Genomic DNA, 26,174 nt, shown 5'->3' with positions numbered 1-26,174 from the left:
AGGACCCTCAGCACTGAGTCCCAGCACCACAAGGACAGCAAACCCATTCCAGGACAAAACCCACCACTCTCCCAGCCAGCTGCTTTTGATCCAACTTTACTTCTGGCTCAGCTGTCACAGGAGGGGGTCGGGCAGAGTCTCCTCCACGAGTGTGGGGTTTGTGATTCTGCTGTCATTGCTCTGTGACACTGCAGGGGTTGGGGGGGTCCTGCTGTGCTCCTGCAGCCTCTGCTCTGGGGGAGCTGGTTGCCCGTTCAGACTGGGCATGGGAGAAGGAGTTGTACAAAACATCCTGGGATTTCCACAGCCCTGAGCTCCCAGATTCCTCACTCCAGCTCAGGGACTGATTTGACCTTCATGGAAACTGATTTTGTACCAATATCATCAGGAGCACAAATTGGTTTCACAGGATAAAAATTCCAATTCGCTGCTGGGATGCAATGGCTCGAGCTCTTCCTCTGGTATTCCATGGCCCAGAAGTGCCAGGAGCATCTGATACATATTGGGAATCTTCTTTTTTTGTCTACCAGCTGGAAAATTCTGGTAGCAGGAGACCAATTAAGATGTTTTCTATCGTTGTGCTTCTGTGTTGAGAGCAGATACAGGAGGGATTTGCTGATATTTTCCAATCCCTGTGCTGTAAGATTCCCAGCAAATGGATTCCCTGGAGAAATCAGTGGGAAGAAATCTTGTGGCCTTCATGGGAGGACCTTGAGGGCTTTTACTGTCGGGACCTGCACTGGATGGGTTTGATGTTCCTGGGAGGGGAGGCTGTTGCTTCAGGGGGTGCTGATACCTCACCCTTTACATCTGCAAATGCACAACAAGAGGAGAAAAGAGGTGGATTTGGGATTAGCCAAGGGGAAAGGGAAAGGATTTGAAGGGACAAGGCTGGGATGTGAACAGGGAAGGTGCTCCAAAAACTATAAATAGCAGTAGGTGTGAGGAGTCAGGCTGCGTTTGTGACATGGAGAGCCCACCTTGCTGTGAGGAGGGGATAAAGAGCCACAACTTCCAAGTTGTGACCCCACCAGTGCCTCTGGGTCATCCACATTTCCCAGCCAGACCATTCCTCTGCTGAGCCACGTGCTCCTGGCACCCTGTGCTGGGCCAGCTCTCCCTGGGGCACACAGAGCTCCTGGCTGGGGAATGCTGTGGGATAGAGGGATGTGCAGCCTCCCCATTGCACTGGCACAGCTCCTGCAGCCACAGATCTGAGGGGCTGCTGTGCCCAACCTGCACAGGGCCAGACCCTCTGCTCGTGCCAGCCTGGCATCTCCCCTGACTGCAATTAAACACCCAGCAATTAACTGCAGTGAGGTGCTGAACCTCTTTGCTCAGAGGAGGAGTTTGATTTCTCTCACTGATACACTCAAGTGCCTGCCCTGAGCTTCCCAGCTGGAGCCTCTGCTAAATCCTGACTCTGTTTTTCCTTCGTATGCACTTAATTAAGGCATTAGTGAAGGGAGACACTCCCTTTCCCTTCCCCATTAAAGATCTAGCTGCTATTTTAGGGAACAGGTGATATTCTAGAGACTTTATAGGATTCTCTGAGCACGTAGTTTGCTTTCCTTCCCCTCCCCACAGCACATGGGAGCAGCAGGAAGGGAATGGCTCAGCCCTACATCTTCCCTGGAGTCTCCAGTGGCAGCTCCTGGCAGAGGCAGGAGATCCCAGGCATGAGCTGACCACTGTGGCAGCTGCCTGGGAATGTGCCCCTGCCTGGGTGCAGCTCTGGGCATGTTTGCACAGGAGCAACCAGGAGTGACTCAGCCAGACCAGTACAACTGGTATTTGCTGGGCAGATCTCTGCTGTGCTGAGATTCCTCTGTCTGCTGTTCAAAACTGAGTTTACTTTGACAGTGAGGTTTAACACCTGAGCAAGGTGATGTAGGAGCAGCTCTGGGTGAACCTTCCTTGCCTTGACTGGGATGGGTGAGGAGCCAGGATGGCCCTTGCTGTACCCTCTGTGCCAAACTGGGACCAGCTGCTCTAGGGGTTTTGCACGAGTGATCTACAAAGTGTGGTTTAAACGAGCCAGGAAGGGGCTGGGGAAGATTGGGAAGCAAGACCAGGGATCTCTTCCTGCCTGTGGGGGTACGGAGATGTATTTTGGTATTTAACAGGGTGCATGAAACGACAAAGACTGTCCCAGGGACACACAGCCCTGGGGGAGCAGGTGCCATCCTCTTGCCCCTCTGCTTTCCCCCCCCCAGAGCGTGTTTGTCCCCTCTTCCAAAGGCTGTTATTTGCTCATCCCCCCTGCCAGGGGCTGGGATGGAACCAGGACGTTTAACAACAAAACCCAGCGAGGAAAGACAGAGGAAAGAAACTTTTGTAACTTCCACCTGTTCCTCCTCAGCCCAAGCGCCGGGCTCTGAGGAAGACTCTGGTCACCGGAGCACACGGAGGGAGGGGGCAGGGAGGTGTGGAGGTGCCCTGGGAGCCCAGGGGAGCCCTGGCCCCTCCATCCCGGGTGTGTGGGTGTCCCTGTCCCCCCGGGGTCCGGACTCACTCTGTCGGTGGCCGCGGGGCTCTGCCTGTGCCGGGCAGGACGGTGGCTCCCGGTGCTCCCGGCTCCACAGGGTCCTCATCTTCCTGGCCACATAGCGGCAGGCTGGGGGGAAAGGGGAGACCCCTGCTCACTGCAGGAACCTGAAACAACCCCAAAACACCCTCCCCAGCGAGCCCAGAGCGGGACCTCTCGCTGAGCTGGAGGTCCACATAGAAGGGGATCGTGGCGGGGCTTGCGGGACCCGCGGCAGGTTGTGGCCAAAAGCAGCAGAGGGAATGGAAGGACTGGGTTTAACAGGTTAAAAGGGAGTTGTTAGTGTGTCTGGAGCCCTGGCTGTGTTTCCAGCTACTCCAACCTTTCTCCCCCCACGAGCCAAAGCCATAAAACACGCGGAGTGTTTACCCTGCGGGAACCCCTCTGAGCTCCCTCGCCTCCAACCAGAGCTTTCCTTACCGTCGATAATTACTCAAACCATTTTAGTCGCGGGCTCAGCAGATCTGCCCTTCCCAGCCGGCCTGGCTCTGCCTCCCGCTCCTCTCGCAGCAGCTCTGCAGCGTTGACTCACCAAGCCCGGCTCCCTCCTTCGCTCCCTCCCTCCTTCCCACCCTCCTTCCCACGAGGATGCTGCTCCCGGAGCGCCCGGGCACGGGCGGGGCGGTGGCTCAGCCTGGCGCTGCCCCCGGGCTCCCCGCCCAGGAACGCGATCCCTGCTCCTCCCGGAAAGGAGAAAGTGCTCCGAGTGTTGGCTCCGAGGTTTGAGCCGGCCGTGGTGGAGGGGAAAGGGAAAGGAAAGGGAAAAGTGGCCTGGCCGTGGCTGGAGGAGCTGCTGCTGGTGCCTTGTGGCTGCTGGAGGATCTGGGTTTGAGACGCGGGAGCTCATCAGCTGAGCTGGGTGGGATCACTGCGGCGGGCACTGTGCTTGTGCAAGGCAGGGGAGAAGAGTGGGATGTTTCTTCTCCCTTCCTGCTGTCGTCTGGGTGCTGCAGGGACATGGATATCTTAGAATCACAGGATGGTTTGGGTTGGAAGGGACCTTAAAGATCAGCTGTGCTGTGGGCAAGGATACCCCGCACAATCCTTCCATCCCCCATCCAGACCTTTGCACCTTTTTAACCATGTCCCAGTGACTGAGGGGGGAGGAAAGGGTGACATCCCCAGCAGACAAGATGCAGGCAGAGGCTTTGCTTTCTCCATGATCCTTTGGGATCTCACCTTCAGAGCACTGATGGATTTTAGTCCTCAGTGCAACCAGTTACTGAAGCAATGCAGGTTTTGTACATTTTCCAGACCTTGCTGCTGTTTGTGCTTGTCTGTGCTCCTTAATCTCAGCCAGGTGAGCTCTGAAAGCTTCTGCTTTGCCCTTTGATCAAGGCAATGTGTTTCCCATCTCCAAACCAAGGACTCGCTGATCCAGGCGGGTCAGACTTTGTTTTCCATGGCCTTGCCTTGGGATTGTGTGAGGCTGGTCAGAGATGTGGCTGATGGAGGGCAGGGATAGTCTCTGCCAGGGCTGCACAGCCCAGGCTGCTGCAGCACAGTCTGTGAGATCAGTGTGTGAGAGGGAGGAGCTGATGTCTCACCACCCACTCTGTCTTGGTCCTCCATGGTGGAAGGTCTGAGTAAGCCCTGATAGGCTGAAAACTATAAAATACAGCATAGAAACCTTCAGCTCAGCTGGTGGCCTGTGCTGCTGCTGTGTGGTGCCAGTGACAGGCAAAAGCTTGAGTGGCCATGAAGAGCAGTCTCTGCCCTAAACCATCGAGGACTCCCTGTCACACCCTCAGATCACAGAAGGGCTCAGGTGGAAGGGACCACAGAGGGTCATCTGGTGCCACCTCCCTGCTCCAGCAGGGCCATCCCAGAGCACATGGCACAGGACTGTGGCCAGATGGGTCTGGGATATCTGCAGTGAGGGAGACTCCACCTCATCTCTGGTCTCTGTTCAGCCACTGCCCAGCAAAGAAGTTCTTCCTCCTGTCCAGGTGGAACTTCCTGGGCATCAGTTCCTGCCTGTTCCTCCTGTCCCATTGCTGGGCTCCCTGAGCAGAGCCTGGTCCATCCTCTGCTCCCTCCCTGCAGACCCTGCCAGATATTGAGGAGGTCCCTTCTCAATGTCTTTTCTTGAGGCTGAAACAGCCTCAGCTCCCTCAGCCTTTCCTGGTCAGGGAGATGCTCCATCCCTTCAGCATCTTTGTAGCCTCTGTTGGACCCACTCCAGGAGCTCCATGTCTCTCTTGAGGAGCCCAGAACACAGCACTCTACATGTGGCCTCCACTGAAGCCTGCAGGAGCTTGTGATGCAAGATCTGTAGGTGTTAAAAAAAAAAAATAATCAAGAGAAAACCCCCAATCCCTGAGGAACACCCTCCAGACCTCCCTCCTGAACCTCTCAACCTCCAACCCCCCCTGGAGGAACAATCCTTCCCCTTCTCAGATGAGCTCCCGAGGATGAGGGGAATGATTGTACCTTGTGCTGAAGCACAGAGTGAAGGTGGCTGGAGGAGTGAACTGCTCTTCTGAGGCTTTGCTGCTGGTGATTTGGCTCCCCCCCGACTCCACACGTGGCCCTTGGGTGTTCTCCTCTGCCAAATGTCGCCGTGGAGCTGCCACCTTGGGTGTGCAGGCACATCCCTCTAGATGGTGCTAAGATAAAGAGAAAAGATGGGTGGTGAGAGGCCTGGGAGGAGGGATGTCCTCCTGGGCGTGGGCTCTGCTCCTCTGGCCCTGCCAGAGGTCTCCTGGGTGAGGAGAACACCTCCCTCTCCTCTTGCTCCCGGCGAGGCTCCCGTGCCCTCCTCCAGGCGCTCTCCTCTGGTGCTCATCGTGTCCATTGGCAGCAAACACATCCCAGGCCCTTCTCCCACTTCTTGTTTCCCTTGCTGGTGCTCAAGACTCCACAAATTCATCACGATTTTAATCAGTGCATCTTCTCCCACCCGTGCACGGGATCAGACAAGTTGTATTTTTAATGGCAAAAATCCATCTTGGCTGGTTTTTTCCACTTCGACCAGTTTTACTGAGCAGCACAGCTAAGACTCATCAACTGAGTCCTCTTCTATCTCATGCACCATTAACCAGAATCTTAACCAAATTCAAGCATGGATAATGTTTGATTTATTGATGTGGGCAATCAAAAGAGAATTCAGCCTGGCTGCCAGAGAACAGCAAGGATTAGTGTGAAGGGAAGTCATTTAGAGCCACAGCTGAACAGATTTTACTGTGGAGTCCCAGATGGGCAGTAAATGAGCTGTTGAAAGAGAGATGTTGTTAGAAGAGACTTTTAAAAAAGAATAGCCATGTTAGGGTCTGGGTTTTTTTTTTTCCCACTAAGTGTAAATAGGGTGAAGAACAACTCTGTGAACCTCAATAGCACTGGTGAGGTGAGCTGAGCTCCTCTCCCCTTGCCTTCTGCAGAGGGAGAGGATGTTCCTACACACTGAAGGGCACAACCAGGCAGCTCCTTGGCCCAGGCAGGCTTAGCTTGATTGGGATTGAGGAACCTTCAGCTCCCACCCAGGATTGGGACCACAGAGCAGCCTCACAAGAGGGTTTGGTGCTGGTCTTGTGCACCCAGCTCTGGTAGCTGCCCCTCTGTCACCACTTCCCTCAGTCACTGAAAGAGGCTGTTACATGTTTTAATTGCTCCCCAATCTAGATTTGTTGGCCTGAGCGTCGTATGTGGTTTCTACTGATACAGGAGGACTGCTTTTGCCAAGTTTTCTTTCCAAGAATGGCTCAGCTCCATTTGTGATGAGCCCATAAACTGGATTAAGGGCTCAGGGACAGATTTCCTAGTATTTGAAACCCATAATCTGGGCTGGGCTTTCAGCACAGCTCAGTGCCCTTGTAAGCAGTAAATTATGGTCGTTAAGTGCTCAGCACTTTGTGGTTTGTAGCAGGCTGCTCGAGGCCATGGTTTCTGTGAAGCAGCACCCAGAGCTCCAGGATCTTGGGAAAAGCAGGGCAGTGTTCCCAGTGCTGATGTGAGAACTGAGCTTTTCTGAGGATGAGACTCCCCAGCCTCTTGATTCTCCTTTTCAAGAAGCGCAAAGAGCTCTGAAGAATTAGTCATCAAGTCAATCCATGCTCTGCAGACAACCTGCCACCCATCCAGGCTCTGATATTGCCCATGACAGAACATCACCTGAAGCTCAGGAGGGACCTCATCTCCAGCCATCAGGCTGATGCCATTTCAGAGCATCTCTGCTGTGGCCACCTCTGAGACCTGTGGGGTCTGCAGAGAGACCTCAGTTAAACCAGGGCTGTTCCAGGGAGTGATGTGGCCACAGCTCAGTCAGACTCACAGACTGGTTTGGGTTGGAAGGGACCTTAAAGATCATCTCATCCCACCCCCCTGCCATGGGCAGGGACACCTTCCACTAGCCCAGGTTGCTCCAAGCCCTGTCCAATATCAACTTGGACACTTCCAGGGATGGGGCAGCCACAGCTTCTCTGGGCAACCTGTGCCAGGGCCTCCCCACCCTCATAGGGAAGGATTTCTTCCCAATATCCCATCTAATCCTGCCCTCTTTCAGTTAGAAACAATCTCCCTCTTATCCTGTCACTCCGTGCCCTTGTCCAAAGTCCCTCTCCAGCTCTCCCAGAGCCCCTTAAGGGGAATGCCCACAATTTGCCCAAGTGTGTTGTGGATTTTCCCCCCCAGCCCTTCTCCCAGTGCTTCAGCTCAGCCCCATGGTGGCACCTTCCTTTGAACACCAGTTTGCTCAGGAGGCCTGGGGGAGATGGGTTTGGGGAGATGGGGGTGGGGATCTGGTCCAGTTCAGAAGAAAGGGCAGGTGACATTTATCATCCAGGGGACTGCAAACCAGCTCAGGAGCAGCTCAGGGGGCTCTGTAAACACAGTGCTGCTGCTGTTGACTTCTGTGCTGAAAATAACCATGGATGAACTGATACCCTGTGTTGGAAAACCTCACTGGCATCAGGAGGAGTCAAGGAAAAAGCAAAGCATCAACAAGTCCACACAGGGCTTCCTGCAGAGGTCTTGGGATGGAGGGGTCTCAGAATCACAGAACCTGCTGAGCTGGAAGGGACCCACAAGGATCAACTCTGCCCTGCACAGGACCATCCCCAACACTCACAGCACGTCTCAGTGCTCAGGAGGCTCTTGAGATGGTGATTATGGATGACAAAAACACGGAAGAGGATTTTTTTTTTTTGAGCAGAAAAATGGCATCATGTTTTTTTTCCAGATGCTTTGTTCTTGGCACGGACGGTGGGGGAATTTCGGTTGATTCAAACATTCCTCAGGTGGTTGTGGCTCTTGGTGACCTCTTTGCTGTGGCACTGGTGCTCATTTCTGCTGCTGGGCCCGTGCCACCAGCCCAGCCCAGCTCTTCCTCTCCAACCTGGATCCAGTCGTGGCAAACAGAACATTCCTGAGTAATTGGTCCTGATGTTCACAAGTCTGAGGGGAGGTGAAGGTGGCTGCAAGTCTTTCATGGAAAAACATCCCAAAATCCTCTGCCTGTGCCTTTGGTGAGGTGACAGCCCTGCTGAAAGGAAACAGAGACACCAGCACAACTCAGAAATAAATAACCATGACACGGAAAGTGCCCAGCCCAGGGAGGGCTCCAGGAGGATGGGGGGGCCTGTAAGAGCCCCAGGGCGAGCCAGCAGATTGGTTTGTGCCCCGTGGAGCTCAGGGAGGTGTTGGCAGCGATGCCAGCCCAGCTTGCCACGTCCCCAGACCCTCTGAGCCGAGACTGGCAAGGCAGGAGATCCCTCAGGGCACTTTCCATTGCCTGCTGGTTGCTCATCAATCCCATGGCACGGGAGCCATGGCCTGGCCCGCTCTCTCCGTGCTTGTCATTCTTGGCAGGGCACTTCTGCAATTACTGGCACCCTCTGGAGGAGCAGCATTTTGGGATGATCTGCCCCCAAAGCACAGGATAAAGATCCTAGTCCCCTGCAGCTTCTCTAGAGGCACATAAATGAGTGACTGAGCAACTCAGAGCTTCAAGGACTTGTGTTCTTGATGCCATGTAGGGCGGCCTGAGAGAGCCAGACAAAGCAGGCACATGTGGAGAACGGTGCTCAGAGCCCCGAGGAATTTGGATATTTTGGCCTCTTCCTTATCCACACGGCCAGATACCCGTCAGAAAGGCTGCTGGGTGACCCAGTTTGCTCTTGAGAAATGCTTTTTGCTTGTCTCTTGCCTCCTCAGAGGGCTCATGGACAGACTGTTCAGCCTTTTGTTGTTCCTGCCCATCCCTTGGCCCTGCTTCCCTCTGCCTTTCTGGGTGACCTGCTTGTCTCTCCCCTTCCTCTGGCCTCTGTCTCTCTGCAAGGAGATTTTGGGGGGGCTCTTACCACTTCAGAGTCTTTCACCCATCAAATACAGAGTATTTGATATAAAAAAAATATTTGGTGCTTTTAAAAATACATATATATATATAGGTATTGATACCTTTGAATTATTTGATACCTTTTGGATTTTTAGTTTGTTGGAGGTTTTAGAAGTAGTTGTGTAGTAAATGTAGATTTTAATGTAGCTTTATAATTTGTCACCCTTTAGTCTGTATATATGTATACAGACTTCATTTTTATATATTCCTGACTCATTATTGGGCAGCTGGAGAGACTTAAGCATGTTTTTTTCCTCTGAAGACTGAAACAAGAAGAGTATCTAATAGTGCACCTTTCCCTGTGGCTCTCAGTGTTTCCTTTTCTCAGTTTCAGTTAATTCAGAAAACCCTTTTTTTTGGTATTTCTCTTAACCTTTTCCATCTACATCTCAGTTTATCAACATTAGAGTTTATCACTAAATCCTTGTGTCTCTCTCTGATGGTATTTACCCTTATATTCTCATTTCTAGGTGTTGCATTGCTGACTCTGATTTTCTGAAAGGCTTCTTTTGCAACTACTCTGGTTCTTCATAACACACTCTATTTTTCTGAATGGGGAGGGTTTGCTCTTTTGCTTTTACTTTCTTTTATGAGCTGCCCACTCTTCTGCTTCTCTCTGCTTTCTTTCTGGTTTCAGGTTCTCAGTCAGTTCACTTTATCAACAAAAACTAAAACTGACTGTTCACATGATCTGAGGCAATTCAGGAGCCCGAATTTGCCTCCTCTCTAAAAGCTGTTGTTGTGTTTTTCCCACCAGTACAAACCAGTCCCTGGGTGGATTTAGTGGGATGTGGGAGAGCAAGGGAGATGTTTGTCCATCCCTGGGTGGGCTGGCACTGCCTGGGGCATGACACAGTGGGATGCAGATGCTCTTCCTCCCTCCCTGCAGCATCCAGGTTCAGACTGAAAGAGGGGAAATTCAGGTTGGATATTTGGAAAAAATCCCTCCCTGTGAGGGTGGGGAGACCCTGGCACAGGTTGCCCAGAGAAGTTGTGGCTGCTCCATCCCTGGAAGTGTCCAAGGCCACATTGGAGCAACCTGGGATAGAGGAAAGTGTCCCCGCCCATGGCAGGGGGTGGAACAAGATGATTTTTAAGGTCCCTTCCAACCCAAATCACTCTATGATTTGATGATTTCAGGTCTACCTTTCCCCAAGAATGAGAGCTCCTGACTTCAAGGGATGAACTATTTTTAGCTGAAGCCAAAAGTAGAATCAGGATCCTTAAATATTGAAACGAAAAGTATTTATCCTTGGATATTTCCACTGTGTTTGCAATGGGTCTCGTGCAGTGCAGTTTTTTATCAGGATGGAATCATATCATCAGTGGGTGGCCAAATCAACAAATATTCTGACTTTTGGGGGTTTTTTGTGAGCCCAGACTAATGTCTAATGACAAACCACACACAGCAGAGCTTCCAGTAATAAAGGAGAGCCCACAGCAGCAGTTTGGAAAGTGTCTTGACTGACAGCACCCTGTCTCGTCACGTGGTTGGACCACAAATGTATTAATTTTTCAGACTGAAACGAAGACAAAGCTGCATCCAGAGCCACCAGTGAGAGCAGGAAGGAATGGTTTCCCTCTTCCTCTGAGCAGGGTTTTTAATTCCCTTTTTTTTTTTGCCACCCATGGCCATGTTATCTGGCTCTTGGGGCCCAGGTGAGGCAGGAGATGAGGATCCTCTGGGCTGCAAATAGGAAATCCCAGGATGTTCTTGCCAAGGCAAGAAATTCCCTCTGGGTTGGGCTTTCCTGTTCAATTAGGCAGTTATTATTGACATGAAATGGTATTGAATTCTTCCTTCTCCCATGAATGAAACCATTGTTCGGGGTATTTGGGATGGGGTTGGTCAGGGACTGGGGAAAGTTTGAGTGGTGGAAAGGGATGAGCTGTGCCTTGCTGAGCCTGGCACAGGGAGCCACAGGGACATCAGTGCCAAAGCATTTATTAGGAGCAGGATGGACCATGTTTGTGCTTGGCTGTTGGCTCAGTTGCTGCTTTTAGTCCAGGGAAAAAAAGGCCTCTCTCTTCCTATTAACAAGGAATATTGCCCTGTGTACCTGGGCAGAGCACCAGGATTGATGCATCAGCTCCAGGGTGTGCTTTGCTTAAAGCTCTTTCTCATGGTGGGGCAGCACTAGAAAGCCTCAAAAATAATTTCTTGGAGGAGAAAATAACTCACTAAAATTCGTCCTTGTGGGGAATTTTCCTCTAGGATAAGTTTAGGTGAAAAATTGAGGGCGAAGTGAAAGACCACAGAGGTCTTTGGTGGTTTCTGAGCAGATTTTTGTCCAGTGCCTTGAAAGGGGATGGAGGAAAAGCTTGGTCCTTAGCCAGGGTACTGACTTACACCCCTGTTAGTGACAGAAATAAATGTGATTGACTTTGAGGGAACTACATCAGCTTGCAAACACTGCTGCCGTGGTCTGTCAGCAAATTAAATCAGAAGGGTTGCTGCAAACTTAGGCAGGGCTGAGGTTTTTAGGGCAGGCCAGGGATTTAGCTGTTAATATTAATGGCACATTTAAAGAGAAATTTCTCTGGGCTGCTTTACAAATCAGCCCAGGGTGGCTGCAGGTCAGGCTGTTGGCTGCACACACCTGAGGGGACTTTACCCGTGGCGGTTTTAAGTCTCTGGCATCAGCTGCCCCGAGTTTAATATGGTTAGCCTGGATTTACAGCATTGTAAGTGGGGCTGAAATCAAGTTTTCTGTGCTTATTAAAGGGTGAAATTGAAGTCTTTGCAGCCAAAGCTTCTGCAATACCGAAATCCCAGAGAGGGGCTTGAGAACCACTGAACAGATTTCCAGTGGGACTCGAGTCGTGGGTTGTGAAGCTTTGAAAATCCCAAACAAAGGCCTGGCCAAGCCCTCCAAGGCAAACTGCTTTCATCAGCCTCAGCACGGGCAGGTTAAGTTGATTAAACCACTTTCTGAATTAGTTTGGCTCAATCAGCACCCCACTGTGCAGGGGGATGTGGCACCAGGACGGTGCACAGGGGGTGGGCTGGGATGGGATGATCTTTAAGGTCCCTTCCAACCCAAACCATTCTGTGGCTCTTTGAGCAGAGCAGGGGGGCAGAAGCTGCTCCCATCCTGCTGCTTGATCAGCATGTGGCACCCCAGAGGGTCCAGGAGCCCCCTCAGCCCCACAGTTCCCATCACAGAGCCCGAAGCCAGCAGGCTGACTGCAGGAAAGCTGCTTCCCATCAGAGGTTCTGCCTGACTGGAAGGGAGAAATGATGCAAATTCACAATAAAGGTCACAACTTGGAGGTTTTGCAGAGATTTCAAGTAGATCCCAGATGTGGACTCCCCATCCCTGGAAGTGTCCAAGGCCAGGTTGGATGGGGCTTGGAGCAACCTGGGCTAGTGGAAGGTGTCCCTGCCCATGGCAGGGGGTGGAATGAGATGAGCTTTAAGATCCTTCTCAACCCAAAGCATTCTGTAATTCTATGATGCTGAGTGTGACCATGGAGATGGAACCTGCTCCCCTGCTCTGTGCAGGAGCTTCTGGTGGAGGTGATGGTGGGTCTGGCCAAAGGAATGGTCAAAATGCCTCGAGTTGTTCAGCCCAGCTGAAGTTCTGTGGTGTGAGCTTGACCACAGCTCCAGAGAAAACAGGAAAAGCTGGGCTGAGCAAGAGTCATGCTCTGTTTACCTGAGCCAGGGCAGGAAACTGGGATTAAGTGAGATCTCAAGACTTGCATCCTGTCACGAGTGCAGGGAACACAAAGCTGCTGCTGCTGCTGTGGATCAGGGACAGCAGCTTTGAGTCAGAGCTGCTGCTTGGGCCAGCCCAGTCTGCTGTCCCTGTGCATGGCAGGAACAGCCCCTTTGGAGGCAGCAGCAGCTGGTGGTGTCTGTCCTACCTCTGCAGCAACTTCTGGGCTGGGCTGATGGAGCCAGGAGCTTCTGCCTGATCCTGAGATCTGTCCCCATGTCCCTGAGTTGGTAGGCAAAATGGATTAACTACTGAGAAATCAAGAGGAGATTCCCACACTGGATTCTGTCTCTCTATCCAGAAAAACAGTTTAAAACTTACCACCAGTGTTAATTGTGCAAGGTGAGTGAAAATGCTGAAATGTGTGTCGTGAGATGTGCCTGTGCTGTCCTGCTTGGGGCTGGGCTGCCCTTGGTGTGTCCCAGCCCCTGTTTTACCACAGGAATTCTCCTGCACTTCCAGCCTCCCAGGCACTGTTCCATGCAGCCTCTCCTCTCTGTTATCTGGTGGCCATATCAAAGAGAGTTTCTCCAGAAGCAGCTTCTCCAGATTGGAGTGAGGGAACTCAGGGATAAGATGCTCAGAAGTCACTCCTGCAAGGGGCAGTTGATGTCTCCTGGGGTGCAGAAGTGCCCAGGGGCCTCTGCCCTGGACACAGTCTGGTGATGCACAAGCTGGTGCAGGACCTGCTCTGCAGGGAAACTGGGGCCATCCTGCCATCCCTGCTCAGCTCTTCCACGTGGAGCAGCATCCCACAGGGCCAACCCTCCCTGGAAATCCTCATCCCTCTCCCAGCCAGACCTGGGGGACGTGGCAGATCCTGTGGGAAGTTTCCCAAGCAGGCCCAACAGTCGGGTGCCCGGGGTAGGGCTGCAGGTCCCAGCTCTGTTCCTGCCTCTGCTCTTCCACAAGCAGCTTGGTTTTTCCATTTCTTCATCTGCCAAGGCATTTTTCTGGGCAGGGACCACACTTGGTGTGATTGGATGATGGGATAAATCCCAGAGCACGGGCACGTGGTGGGAACCTAAGCACAGGGTTTGGGGGTCCTGGGGTGCTGCTGCTCCTCCTCCCTGCACAGCCCTGCAACCCTCTCCATGCCTGGATCCTTGCCAGAGAGAAGGAAAAGGGCAGGATTCGTGTGGGAGAGGGGAAGAGGGCTCAGCTGGGAGTTAAATGGCTGAGCTGGCTTGGGCTGTTACCTCTCTCAAAAGAGAGGTCTCAAAAGTTATTAACTTCATTTTTTTACCTGACTAGTAAAGATGCATTGACTCCAGGAAAATGTTATTTCTTCCTCAGCATAAATCTAAATAAAAAATTCCTTAAAAAGGCAATTAATCATCTCCTTCCTGACTTTGGATTATTAAATATACACCTATTAAGAATTATGGTCCCATCTGCTGGCACTGTATGTTCAAACCCATTACTGTAAGTGGCTCATAGAAATAACCCCAACCAGCTCATATTTCCCCTTGTCCACCTTACACTGCTGTTCTTGTTCTTTTTTTGTGAGAACCACCCCCCCAAGAAAAAAAAATAAATTGAGAAATGGAACAAAAAAATGACAAAGTACCAAGAAGATTAAATGTTGCTCTGATGAATTTTTGCCAGCACTGTATTTTCCTGCAGAATGGTTTAGAATTCATTTCCTCTGATAGGCTGGTAGATAGAGGGCTTTTATAAATTAGCATTCATCCATATTTCTGGTGGTAAAAGCTCTGTCCCTGATCCATCCCAGCAGCTCTGAGGTGTCACATCTATTGGCAGCGGAGCATTAGCACTGAAAATCTGGATTATAAATTACTGGGGTGAAAAGCTGCTGCAACCTGTTTGGGAGGCAGAGAAAACCTGGCTGTGGTTTCCCTCTGCACATCTGATGGTGGGGAGAGAAGATGCTGGGATGAAAACCTGAGGCAGAAGTTGTAGCACCGAGGTCTTTGGTGGTTTCTTAGGTCCAGTGGCTTGAAAGGGGATGGAGGAAAAGCTTGGTTGGGATGATTTGGGCTCCCTCCAGGCATTATCCCAGGTTTTCACTGTGACTGGGAACTGTTCTCAAAACCCTCCCCATGTTTTAGGGCTCTGTATCCTCCCATAAAGTACTTAAAGGCAGTGACCCCCCCTTTTTAACTACTTTTAGCTACTTGCCCAAAGCTAATTGTGCTGGGCTGGGAGGTGCCAGTTCCAAGAAGGATCAGGGAAAGGCTGGTCCTTGGGAAGCTCAGATAATTTGTCCAGAAGGAATAAAACCAACCCAGCAATGGACACTGTTCCTCCTCCAGGGAGCAGAGCTCCTTCCAACCCCCACAGCTCTGAAACCTGGCACAGCAAGAGGAGATTGAGCTGCTGGATCCAAACCCACCCCAAAGGCCCTTTTTGGGGCAGGGGGAGCTCTGGGGAAGGACCATGGAGGGCTGGTGGAAGGACCATGGCACAGACGTGTTGGCAGCTGCTGGTGGGACGTGTGTGGTGTGGGGGTTTTCTGTGCTGGGCTCCAGAAAGCAGCTGGTTTGGAGGACGTTTTTGGCTGCATGTGGAGAATTTTCCTTGTTCTCCAGCTGGCAGCATCTTTGTTTACTCTGATTTGGAAACGGGAAACGGTCACTTGTGGAAACAGCCAGAGCTTTTGGGAAGCTGGTTAAATTTGGTGATTCTCCTGTAGCCATTGGCCCCAACTTATATATATATATATATAATATAATATATGATATGAGGAAAGACTGGGAGAGCTGGGGGGGTTCACCTGGAGAAAAGAAGGATCCAGGGAGACCTGAGAGCTCCTTCCAGGGCCTAAAGGGGCTCCAGGAGAGCTGGAGAGGGACTTGGGACAAGGGATGGAGGGACAGGACACAGGGAATGGCTTCCCACTGACAGAGGGCAGGGCTAGATGGGATATTGGGAAGAAATTCTTCCCTGGGCGGGTGGTGAGGCCCTGGCACAGGTTGCCCAGAGAAGCTGTGGCTGCCCCTGGATCCCTGGAAGTGTCCAAGGCCAGGTTGGACGGGGCTTGGAGCAACCTGGGCTAGTGGAAGGTGTCCCTGCCCATGGCAGGGGTAGAACAAGATGATCTTTAAGGTCCCTTCCCACCCAAACCATTCTGGGGCTATATTTATACATAATTATATTTTTATATAATATATAAACTATTCTATATTTTCTTCCCCATGCTTGGCACTTGCCTTTGGGTTTTATTTCCTCCCACCATCCTTTCCTCTGAGTATCTCTGGCCAGGGAAGACACCAAGTTTTAGCACCCAGAGGTGCCCATTCCCTCTTCTTGGGATAACTGGGAACCAAAGAATCTTGCAGAAGCTGCTCTTCCCAAAGAGGCTGCCAAGCCACGTGGGGGATGAGTTTCCAAGCCTCTTTTTGCCCTGGATAAGACATTTTTTCCTTATAAAGAGGTGAGCTCATCCCAGTCTTGCTTATGTTGAGCAGAGCCAAGGGGGCAGAGCAGGAGGTCACATTCCCGGTGACGTTCGGGTCCTTCCTCCCTTGTCCAGGTGCCAAGAGCCAGTGCTGGAGGCAGAGCTGGGCCCAGGCTTGGCTTTGCAGCCTGCTGGATTAATTTCTATTTATATCCCACGTCCAGCACCGGGCCAGCATGAAAATTTAGCTGCTTTGAATAAAACAAGAGGCTCAAAACCAGCCCGGCTTCCTGGATCTGAGCTCAGCGCTCTGAGCTCCTTCAAGAGCTTTGCATTCTCAGATAAGGGGCTGTTCCAACAGCCCCTTCCACCTGGCAGTCTGGGAAATGAGGTTTATTTATGGAGTTGAAAAGCAAACAAGATGGGTTTCCTACAGCTCTTGTGCTTTAGTGGGAATTCCCAGTTTAATGATGGGGAGAGGGATGGAGGCAAAACAAGTGCTGTGGGAACAGTGCCATGCAAAGGGCCCTGGGGGTCCTGGCTGATGGCAGGTTGGACAGGAGCCAGCAGTGCCCTGGCAGCCAGGAGGGCCAACCATGTCCCGGGGGGCACCAGGCCCAGCATCATCAGCTGCTCAAAGGAGGGGATTGTCCTGCTCTGCTCTGGGCTGGAGCAGCCTCATCTCCAGTCCTGGGGGCAGTTTTGGGGGCTACAATGTCAGAAGGATCTGAAGTTGTTAGAGAGCATCCAAAGGAGGCCACAGAGACGATGGAGGGACTGGAGAGGCCATATGAGGAGTGGCTGAGGTCACTTGGCTTGTTCAGCTGGTGGAGATGAAAGTCAGACCTCAGTGGGGTCTGCAGCTTCTTCCTGAGGGGCAGCTCCGATCTCTGCTCCCTGTGACCAGTGACAGGACCCAGGGAATGGCTGGAGCTGTGTCAGGGCAGGGTCAGGTTGGATCTCAGCAAAAGGTTCTTCCCCCAGAGGGTGGTTGGGCACTGCCCAGGCTCCCCAGGGCAGTGGGCACAGCACCAAGGCTGCCAGAGCTCCGGGAGGGTTTGGACAACACTCTGAGGGACAGGGTGGGATTGTTGGGGTGTCTGTGCAGGACCAGGAGTTGCACTGGATGGTCCTTGTGGGTCCCTTCCAACTCAGGATATTCCATGATCAGTTCTCTGTCAGGAGGCTGCATCACAGATGAGGTGCCCCTATCTCAGTGCCCCAAGGGCAAAGCCAGCCTTTTGAACATTCTTTTTCTGAGGCCTGAGGGACTTCTGGAAAAGAAATGTGCCTATGATGCTTCACTGGGTGCAATGCTCAGGGGTGCTCTCAGTGACTCATGAACGTGGTTTGAAGGAGTTGCTGTGCAGAGTCATTGCTAGAACACACCAGTCACACGTGGTGGTAGATGATGCACGTGGGACTTCCAGTGTGTGCTGGGTTTGTCTGTGTTTCAGCTCCTTAGGAAATGGGGAGGAGTCTTAGGAAATCTGTAGGAAATGGGGGCCAAAGCCCTCCCTGTGTGTGTAGCCCATGAGGTGTCTGTGATAGCCTTATCCTGGTGCATGGAGCACTGCTGGCACTGCCATGCCCAGGGGGGTCACACAGGTCAGGAGGGCTCAGGTGACAATAAGGCTGCACCACCAGGAGGCTGGAGAAGGGAAAAGCCTTTATCTGTGCAGGTCTGTAGTGCTTGTCCAGAGGAACTGAGTCTGCAGAAGGTCATAGAATTGTCATACATGGAATGGAATGGACATGGACATGGAATGGTTTGGGTTGGAAGGGACCTTAAAGATCACCTCATCCCACTCCCCTGCCATGGGCAGGGACACCTTCCACTAGCCCAGGTTGCTCCAAGCCCTGTCCAACCTGGCCTTGGACACTTCCAGGGATGGGGCAGCCACAACTTCTCTGGGCAACCTGTGCCAGGGCCTCCCCACCCTCCCAGGGAAGAATTCCTTCCCAATATCCCATCTATCCCTGCCCTCTCTGTGTGATGCCATTCCCCCTTGTCCTGTCACTCCAAGCCCTTGTAAAACATCTCTCTGCATCTTTCTTTGGGGTTTAGAGGAGATGGATGACTCCCCAGTCCCTGTCAGCAAGGAGAGGTCCCTGCCCCATGAGGACCCATCACATGTGAATCACCAAAGCGAGGAAAACACACCATCTCCTCCTCAGCTGAGGACAAAGTGAGGGGACCAGGAGTGAGATGTGGTTTGAGCTCACAGGTGATGAAAGCAGGAGCTCAGGCCAGGCCCACAGTGAGCAGTATTTTTAGACCACTTGTTGGTGGCCTAAGACCCCAGAAACCAACAAGTTTCTGGGTGTTAAAGTGCTTCCCAAATGATATGGAAGTATTTGGGGATGGAGAGAAGCCCAAAAAGGAAAGGCAGACGTGAGGTTTCTCAAAACTTACAACAGATGCAGAACAATAAATGCCTTTATTGGATGAACAAAACTTTTCGTGGGGGGTTATCATGGAATTATCCCATATTTATACCAGCTAAGAGTTAAAATCAGGGTTAAGAACTCTCCCCAAGTTCATACTGGATGAACAAGCTTGCACATCAGCATGTTAGAAAGTCACATTCACACCTATAGCTAATTATACCAACAGGAGAGTTCTTTAGGAACATGATTAGCATAATTGATCTGCTGATGAATAGAGTTGCCACTCTTCAGGTGTCAAAGCCCCCAGGTGTGATTTATGTCTCCCAGCTGAGATTGCTGATTGTTGTGTACCAACCTTTCAGGTGTCTCATGTGCAGATGTTCAGACACCTCTGGCTTGTGTCAAAGCAGTGATCAGAGAACCTGAGCCAGCACTCCCAGCCAAACAAAAAGATGTATCAACTCTCTTGGGGTGGTTCCAAAGCTCGGCAAAATGAGGGAAAATCTTGTGGGTGATGAGCTAAACTGACAGGATGATCCTGCTCAGCCCTTTCTGCTTGCAGAACTCCCTTACTGGGTGTGAAAGAGGGAAGAGAGCCCCAGGTTTCTGTGGCTGCTGCAGGGTTTGAGGGGGCAGAGTTAGTGCAGGTCCTTCCTTGGGCTACAGGAGATGGTTGAGGAAGGTCAAGGTTCAAGCAGATTTGATCTGTTTGGTGTGAGCTGATGGGATGTGATTGATATTTGTGACAGATGGGGGTGACTTGGATGAGAGATGGAGCTGAAATACAGATTGGGAAATAGGTATTTGCCCTCAGGCGTGGGGCAGGAGCCTCCTCCAGGCACCCCTGTGTAGGCAGGGGAGAGGGGAGGGCTGATGGAGAGGGGTCTGCAGAGCTCTTCAGGGGATGTGATCCCCCAGAGGTGCTGCTTTGGGGGACAGGCTGTTGGGCTCAGTGCTCAACTCAGACAATTCCTTTAAAAGTGGAGTGAGAAGGAAATTGTGGGATGCAGAGCTGGCTCAAGGGCAGCAGGAATTAATGATGGGTTTGTGCATAAAGTTGCCAAGAGGTTACCATGAATCACCTATGGGGACACAGCTGTTTGCACCCACCTTCAAAAATGCTTTTCAGCTTTTTTGAAACCCTTCCAGCAGGAGGGTCAGGCAGGCAGAGCAGTGACAGGAGGGAAAACAAGAACCCAAAGAGAAGTTCAGGCCTGGTGGGTTTGAAGGGCTAAGAATCCTTTAATGAAGCCATTCAGGTTGGTTGATTGGAAACCATTGCTCACCTTCCTGGAACAAAGGGGTCTGCTGGTCAAACCCCAGCTGAACCCAACAGCTGGGAGCTCACTTCAGGCTCAGGGGATCCACAGTGTCCTGGTGGGTCTCAGGTGGGATCCATGGAGTGGTTTCGGGGTCAATGCCAAGGACAGGCTGGGTGGGATGTCTGGTAAAAGGCTCATTTCTACTCTTCGACTCCCATCCCCCAAAGCCTGGCCTTCCTCTTCCATGCCAGGGAGAATCACCCTCCACAGAGGAGTAGAAGAGGTGAATCTATCAGCAATTATTGCAAGGCCTGTGGGTATTCCTCTGACTTTTTTGGGAAAGAGCAAAAAGTTTTTTTAAGGGCGGCCAGGAAAATCAAGCACCTTTGCAAAAATCCCCCAGACCGGGATGCACAAAACTGTCCTTTTGGGTTTTTTTTTAAACCCAAACCCCAGTCTTGGGCTTAACCCCCTCTGCCCCCAAGTGACTGATGAGCCCTTTGTGCAGGAGCAGCACGATGGTGACGAAGATAGAGCAGGGCCTGACCCAGAGGTGCCTCCAGTGCCTGGGTGCAGAGAGAACAAAGAAGCAAAGAAACCAGAAGGGGTGACAGGGTGAGTAATCGGCTCAGAGGATGCTGCCTGAGTAAGCAAGTCAGTCATTTCAGGATTGGGGGTGTGAAAAGCCCTTCCTCGTGTGGTTATGGTGAAGGTCACAGTGGCTCGGGCCTGCTGGGAAGTCGTCCCAGCCTCGGCACAACCACCGTGCCTCGCTCGTTGAGTTTTCCTGACACCCCATGTTTTATTTCCTGACTGAGCTTCGTGCCCTGTTCTCTGTGAACTTGTTCTCTGTGAGCTTGTACCTGTTCTCTGTGAACCTGTAACCCAGAGAGCCAAGAAGGGCCGGGGGGACTTTCACCGGGACCGCAAAGCTATGAGTGACGGTTGAAAGTCGTCGTTATTTGCTTTTCCTCAGCCAAAAAAAAAACATGTTTGTACCTGACTGAATGGAAAGATGGGGCGGGTTTGTTTTTTTTTTTTTTTTTCCTTTTTTCTTCTTGCTTAATGTTTCCATGCATTTTCTGAAATGATTTTAACAGGTGGCTGCTGAGGTCATTTGTGGTAACTGAGTAAGAGGAGTCAGGGGCAGAAACTCTCCCAAGGTCCCAACACTGCTGTTTTGGATGCATAAATTAAATGTCCTTGATTATTTTTATTTTTTTTTTAACTTCCTGGCTCAGAACTGAGCAAAAGTTGGAGAAATTTCAGGATCTGCATGTCATCCTGACCTTACCCACTGTTTTCTTTACCTGCACGTCCTGTCCATCCACAGCTCCATATCCTCCCTGTCACAGACACCATAAAATATTGGAGAATCTATTTTAGTCATCCGAGGAGTGAAATGTAATTACTGTTGCTAGACATCACAAGGGTTTAAAATTATCAATTCTCATGAAGTCTCTGCAGTGGGAGCTGAGCTTCATCTCCTTCCAGGCGTGGTGACAACAAACCCAGGGAGACACTTGTTCACATTTAACATAAGAAATTTGCTTGTCACTAAATTGACTCCGTTCTGACTCCTGTCACACAGTGCAGAGCAATAACCTCACAGTGAAATGCTCATTAGAGGGTGAAAATCCAACCCTGTTTAGGTACAACCCTCTTGTTTGGTCTAAACTTACAGCAGGAAGTCCACACCCAAAATAGACACCAGGGTTTGGTGGGATCACTCTTATTCCTGAGCTTGGCTTTGGGACCAGACAAACCACTAAACCTCTTGGCTGAAGCTCTGAGCTCCAATACTGGAATGTTGGTGTTTTCACCTCGTTTTAGAGGCAGAAGGAAGGCAGGTAAGATTTGGTTGGCAGTTATTTAAGGTTTACAGCAACAGGTTCCACTGTGTTGGAAACTGTCAGCAGCTGATTTCTTCTACTGGACCAGACCACAGCAGACATTTGTCCTTGGCCATGGGGAAGGCTCAGCACACAAACTCTGGGGACACAGCCAAGCCCATCAGTGACTGCCTGAACTGGCCCTGGGCAGATCCATGGATTAACTGGGAAAGGGAGAGCCAAAGCCTCTCCACTTGGCTGACCCCCTCCCTCGGCTGGCAGGAAGTGGAGAGGATTGGGTTCCAACCAGGCTGGAGTGCTGCCATGGAGGTTTCTCTTTTGCAGTGCCCAGAGACATCTCTGTGAGTGTGGCAGTGGCTGTGGAGGATGCTGTGGATGACAAATGGTGCTGGAATGTGGCTTCTCCATGGGAGCATTTCCTCCTGCACGTGGCAAGAGCACAAGGACTCCAAAAGGTCTGGTTTGAAGCATCTCTGGGGCGTTCTGTGTTCGAGTGCAGCCCTCTGGCATCCCTGAGATGTACAGGTACATCCTCGGGGGATGGGGGTAGGTGGGAAGCTCACAGGATGCTCCAAAGGAAGAACCATACCCTGGCTCATGGCCAGACCCAAACAGTTCCTCAAAGGTACTTGACCTGCTGGTTTATAAAGCCCCGAGCTGGGCCCTGTTCCCTTCTCCCCTCACAGCAGTGACGCAGCCAACCCTCAGAACAACAACAAACACTCTCCTAGGAGACACTTCAGGTCATCCTGTGGCTTCTGCAACGTCCCCAGACTTCTGTGTGGGCCAGCCAGCCCTGCCCTGTGTGCTGGTGGTTTGTTCCCAGCAGAGGTCAGGGCTACCAGAGTTGAAGGTCTTCTTCCTATCACTGTCTGTGGGATCTGCTGTAGCAAAACATGCTGAGGGCTCTGCCCCTTCCTCTGAGCTCAGCTGAGAGATGGATAATCAGGTGTAAAAAATACCACTGTGGGGGAACTCATTGTGTTGGAATGGAGAAATACCTGGGGAAAAAAGTGTCCAGCCAGAAGCCTGGTGTCTTGGCTGGTATCCCATGTTCCTAAATCCTGACTCAGAATGATCAGGAATATCATGATTAGCACCAGCTCTGTCACACCTGCAGTTATAACCCCTTTTGGGGTAGAAGCACAGGCAATTTGTCCATCAGGTTGATCAGTGTTGCCTCTCACCCTTGGTGGAACAAGAGAGTTTTCTCCCCACACTGCACGGGGCTTCCAGGAGAAATGGAGCATCTCCAGGCAAACCAACCCAGAATTAGATGCCCATTTTGTAGAAGGCAATGAAGAACAAGGCTGTAGGAGCTTCAGACCTCCACCCAGCCCCTGCCTAAACACAAAGCTGAGACTTGCAGGAGTGGGGTTGAGCTGGGTCTCGCCTCAGTTGCCTCCAACACACAAAAAAAGCTGCCTTGCACACACCTTGGTGTTGAGCAGGAGGAGAGGAGGTGGGTTTTGGGGACATGAGGTGTGTTTTGGGGATGCAGTACTGGGCTGGTTGCCTCACCAGTGGGTTCCATTTCCCTGTTCTGGCTGTGACTGGAAGTTGCTCTGCTGACAAACAACATGGTAAAGGCCCATCCTCATCCCCATTTAACTCTGCTCAGACGAGTGTGGTTGGAGCAGAAATGAGCCTGGCACAAGGCTTAGCTTTATTTTTAGCCTGACTGGAAGGAGAAAGCAACAGAAATGTTGTAATTGAGCAATTTCCGGGCTCGTTTTGCAAACCCCAGATGATTCCATTGCTCAGGTAAACACGCAAAGTGCTCAGAGCTTTGCTCATCTTCAGCATTTCCCATCACCCTGTCGACCTTTAGCCACAGCAAATAGAGATGAAAGGCTGATTTAGGTGGGAAATAATGAATTTTTCCCCCCCCAGGTCTCTCCATCCTTCAGCTGCGACCCTGGTGGAGGGCGCAAGAACGCCCTGGAGCTGGGAAGGTCTCAGGGAGTGGCAGATGTGTAAATGCCAGCTTTAAATACCCACTGTGGCCTGGGCAAGACAAAGCTGAGCCCTCACGGGGCGAGCATGTGGCTGTGGCCTGACATTAAAGCTGACACACGTTGAGAAATAACCCTCCCAGCAACGTCAGAGCCAGGAAACCCTCTGAGTTAGAGAAACATCCTTCCCATTACACGATGCACCCACTGTTCACTTGGCTCAGAAGCCTCTTAGTCCCAGTGGCTGTGCCCTGCGTGGCAAATATCCGTGGAGGAAGGTTCGATTTTTGGAAGGGGAATGCCCAGAGTGAAATGGCAGCTGGGATGATCTTTGTAGACCCAACAAAGCTGCTTCGGACTTCTGCTGACTCTGGTGGTTTGCAGTGACCATTTTGGGTGTCTGGTTGGTTTTTCTGCTGCAGAAAGACCCCTGTCAGCCACTGCTGCTTCTCCTGGGATGGCCCAGGTGGTACCACGGACCAGGGTGCAAATTAAAAAGCCCATCCTAATTAATCTCAAAATTTAATAAGTTCTCTCTCCTTGTTTCCACTTGCTGGGTGCTCTGTATCTCTAGAATATAGATAAATACATCTTCCAATTTTCTCCTGAGGGAAACACAACCCCCTCAAACAGCTACACCTGGTAGCTCACACTTTGCTGTGCCCCAGCTGCACAACAGGGTGCAGGGTGGGTGGAGGGAAATTTGTTAACCTCTTTTCCTTGAAATGCAATTTTCCACCCAGAACAACACCAAGGGAAGTTTTTTTGGGTTGCACACTAGTCTCCCTTCAACAACATCTTGAGCTGCACAAATACCTGCCTTGTCAGAGAGGGAAACACTTGTTTCCTTCTGTAGGACATATGGATTCCTGCAGTACAGCTCCTGTGGATTGGGAGCTCTTTACAAATATTAGCTCAAGGAACTGCTTCAGTGTAGCTTTTCCTGTGGATACAGTCACTTGTTTAGGGAGCAGAAGCACTTACACAGGGAGCAGGCTGGCTGAGACCTAGACAGCTTTGCAAGTGAGTTGTTAATCCCAGAATGAAAATTAAGCCTGACTCCAGTGCTTTGCCCATCTGCCAGGAGTGGTTCTGGCAGGCAGTGAGTGCAGAATCCCACCAGTGAAAGGGGAAAGCTCTCATCTGCTCCCATTTCACGCCTCTTTTGAAGAAGTGCATTGCTGCCACAGCTGGGCACTGGGGCCAAACCAGCCCAGGGAGGGACAATCTGAAGTTTAACCAGCCCAGCTGCCCCAAACCCACCTGCTGGATGAGAACAGAGCCAGCCCTGCAGGCTCCTCACGGGGCTGCCTCTGGTGCTGGGCAGTGAAGCTCTTCAGGGCTGAACCTCTGCCTCCATCACCTTCAGCACCTTGCCTTCGGTTCTGGGGGTGTTTCCTCAGGGGTATCTCCACTTCTCCATCCAGGCTGGTGCATGAGCAGAGCTGTCTTCCCCTGGAGCATCCCACCCCACCTTCTCACTCCATGGGGAGGAAGGAAGTAATGGCAGGAAACCCAGAGAGGCTCAGTCTGGCCCAGGAGGTCCCTGCACGGTGCTCTCCTGCTCTGTGCTGGGACAGGAGTGGACGTGGGACCATTCACAAGCTCCCAAAGCCACTGCCCAGGTCGTTTAACTGCTCTGTTCTCCCTTCCCACCCACAAAAGCGACTGTGAGTGCTGATTCTTGCACTTTTAAGTGCCTGGCTCCGTCAGCTTGAGCCAAAACAAGGTGTGAAGCAGATTTTCTCAGCGTGAGACTCCCCTGAGTCAGCGTTTCAGGTGTTCTGTGTCCACAGGTTGGACTTTGCACCCCAAATTCTGGCTTCCTGTTGCATTTTTACTGTTTAAAACAGACTGCAAGCTATATTGTTGTGATTGTTTAAGCAGGAAAGGTTTTCTCCCACCAGGGAACTGGACAGTTGAGAAAATAATGGATTTATTTTTTTAAAAAACAAAGGAATTTTAGAGGTGGGTTTGTGAGAGGTGTCTCTCTGGGAAGATGAAAGTTAGTGCTAGGACTGTGAAGACTAGAGAAATTCCATTGCTAACAATGATATGGCAGCTTTAATCATCAAGGATTTACTCTCACAGCCTTAGGTAGCTGAGGTTATTTCCTTTATGCCATTTCCTATTTAAATTATGTTATAAATAAGTAGGGGATCTAAAGCTGAGTTCCCCAGAGGTCACTCAGGGAGACACTTTGCAATGAATGGTTGGCAAGGAGAGCTGGGGGTTTCCTCCCTGTGGCACAGTGCCCTGCCCGGGGACGTGCCCAGCCAACAGCTGCCCCTGGGCTGTTTGCAGAGGGTAAAACTGGTGTAAATCCAGGGATATTTCACCTGAACACGTCCCTCCTGTCTGCACACATCTCCTGCCCAGCCTGCAGTGGGGCTGGGCTGGGCTCCTGCAATCTCTGGCATTTGAGGAATGAAAGGCACTATTTCCAGGGCTGCCTTGGGATTCACCTCTTTCATTCCCAGGCATCCCCAGCACTCTTTCCTGGAGGAAATCCAAGCTGGTCCCTTGCCTGTCTGTTCCCAGCTGGCCTGGAGGTAAGGATCAGTTTTTGATCCAAGATCACCCTCAGCAGGAAGCTGAGCAGATGCAGAGGTTGGAGGGCTCCTCTTGTTGTCTTGGACGGGAGGGCTTGGCAATGGCTGAAGGAAACACAGAGGGAATTTTGGGACTGCCACAGGTCTGAGCTGAGGAACCTCATCCCCCAGGAGCCTGGAAGAAGCACCAGGCACACCA

At 51.4% G+C, this 26,174-nt stretch overlaps 1 long non-coding RNA gene across 1 annotated transcript; it reads right to left on the bottom strand.

Annotated features, from left to right (window-relative positions):
- Window positions 1-80: 80 nt before the first annotated feature.
- Window positions 81-3,281, bottom strand: LOC116797115. The gene is made up of 3 exons (XR_004360575.1): window positions 2,969-3,281; window positions 2,516-2,617; window positions 81-810 (listed from the first exon to the last, which is right to left on the bottom strand). It is a non-coding gene; the product is annotated as an uncharacterized LOC116797115 (long non-coding RNA).
- Between the last annotated feature and the right edge of the window lie 22,893 nt (window positions 3,282-26,174).

Source organism: Chiroxiphia lanceolata, chromosome 21, assembly GCF_009829145.1.
Source record: "Chiroxiphia lanceolata isolate bChiLan1 chromosome 21, bChiLan1.pri, whole genome shotgun sequence".
Taxonomy (NCBI): domain Eukaryota; kingdom Metazoa; phylum Chordata; class Aves; order Passeriformes; family Pipridae; genus Chiroxiphia; species Chiroxiphia lanceolata.
This window is presented reverse-complemented; position numbering and strand designations above follow the sequence as displayed.